The sequence below is a fragment of the Arachis stenosperma genome, chromosome 10 (genome assembly GCF_014773155.1).
Source record: "Arachis stenosperma cultivar V10309 chromosome 10, arast.V10309.gnm1.PFL2, whole genome shotgun sequence".
Taxonomy (NCBI): domain Eukaryota; kingdom Viridiplantae; phylum Streptophyta; class Magnoliopsida; order Fabales; family Fabaceae; genus Arachis; species Arachis stenosperma.
The window spans coordinates 50,155,488-50,157,574 of NC_080386.1; the positions used below are offsets into that span (position 1 = coordinate 50,155,488).

Below are 2,087 nucleotides of genomic sequence, written 5' to 3' on the forward strand. Positions count from 1 at the left end.
TGAAAGGACCTTGAAGCGAAAGCTAAGAGAAGCTAAGGCACAACTCTCTGTAGAGGACCTAACAGAAATCTTCAAAGAAGAAGAATCCATGGCAGCCGAAAACAACAACAATGCTAACAATGGAAGGAAAGTGCTGGGTGACTTTACTGCACCTACTCCCGACTTCTATGGGAGAAGCATCTCTATCCCTGCCATTGGAGCAAACAACTTTGAGCTTAAGCCTCAATTAGTTTCTCTAATGCAACAGAATTGCAAGTTCCATGGACTTCCATTGGAAGATCCTTATCAGTTTTTAGCTGAATTCTTGCAAATCTGTGACATTGTCAAAACTAATGGGGTTGACCCTAAGGTCTACAGACTTATACTATTCCCTATTGCTATAAGAGACAGAGCTAGGATATGGTTGGACTCACAACCTAAAGAAAGCCTGAACTCTTGGGAAAAGCTAGACAATGCCTTCTTGGCAAAGTTCTTTCCACCTCAAAAATTGAGTAAGCTTAGAGTGGAAGTCCAAACCTTCAGACAGAAGGAAGGAGAATCCCTCTATGAAGCTTGGGAAAGATACAAACAATTGATCAGAAAGTGTCCCTCTGATATGCTTTCTGAATAGAGCATCATAGGTATCTTCTATGATGGTCTGTCTGAACTGTCCAAGATATCTTTGGATAGCTCTGCTGGAGGATCTCTTCATCTGAAGAAGACGCCTGCAGTAGCTCAAGAACTAATTGAAATGGTTGCAAATAACCAATTCATGTACACTTCTGAAAGGAATCCTGTGAACAATGGGACAAATCAGAAGAAAGGAGTTCTTGAGATTGATACTCTGAATGCCATATTGGCTCAGAACAAGATATTGACTCAGCAAGTCAATTTGATTTCTCAAAGTCTGTCTGGAATGCAAGCTGCACCAGGCAGTACTAAGGATGCTTCATCTGAAGAAGAAGCTTATGATCCTGAGAATCCTTCAATGGAAGAGGTAAATTACATGGGAGAACCCTATGGAAACACCTATAATTCTTCATGGAGAAATCATCCAAATCTCTCATGGAAGGATCAACAGAGACCTCAACAAGGTTTCAACAACAATAATGGTGGAAGAAATAGGTTTAGCAATGGCAAGCCTTTTCCATCATCTTCTCAGCAACAGACAGAGAATTCTAAGCAGAACCACTCTGACTTGGCAACCATGGTCTCTGATCTAATCAAAACCACTCAAAGTTTCATGACTGAAACAAGGTCCTCCATTAGAAACTTAGAGGCACAAGTGGGTCAGCTGAGCAAGAAAATTACTGAACTCCCTCCTAGTACTCTTCCAAGCAATATAGAAGAAAATCCAAAAGGAGAGTGCAAGGCCATCAACATGGCCGAATTTGGAGAGGAGGAAGAGGCAGTGAACGCCACTGAGGAAGACCTCAATGGACGTCCATTGGCCTTCAATGAGTTCCCTAATGAGGAACCATGGGAATCTGAGGCTCATAATGAGACCATAGAGATTCATTTAGATTTACTTCTGCCATTCATGAGCTCTGATGAGTATTCTTCCTCTGAAGAGGATGAGTATGTCACTGAAGAGCAAGTTGCTAAATACCTTGGAGCAATCATGAAGCTAAATGACAAGTTATTTGGTAATGAGACTTGGGAGAACGAACCTCCTTTGCTCACCAAAGAACTGGATGACTTGTCTAGGCAGAGATTACCTCAAAAGAGACAAGACCTTGGGAAGTTTTCAATACCTTGTACCATAGGCACCATGACCTTTAAGAAGGCTCTGTATGACCTAGGGTCAAGTGTAAACCTCATGCCTCTCTCTATAATGGAGAAGCTAGGGATCTTTGAGGTACAAGCTGCAAGAATCTCACTAGAGATGGCAGATAACTCAAGAAAACAAGCTTATGGGCTTGTAGAGGATGTTCTGGTAAAGATTGAAGACCATTACATCCCTGCTGATTTCATAGTCCTAGAGACTGGGAAGTGCATGGATGAGTCCATCATACTTGGCAGACCCTTCCTAGCCACAGCAAAGGCTGTGATTGATGTGGACAGAGGAGAATTGATCATTCAAGTGAATAAAGAATCCTTTGTGTTTA

General features: G+C 41.9%; 1 non-coding gene across 1 annotated transcript; it reads right to left on the bottom strand.

The window, feature by feature from the left end:
• Window positions 1-493: 493 nt before the first annotated feature.
• On the bottom strand, window positions 494-601 carry LOC130959031 (small nucleolar RNA R71). Its single transcript, XR_009078128.1, has one exon. It is a non-coding gene; the product is annotated as a small nucleolar RNA R71 (small nucleolar RNA).
• Window positions 602-2,087: the final 1,486 nt, after the last annotated feature.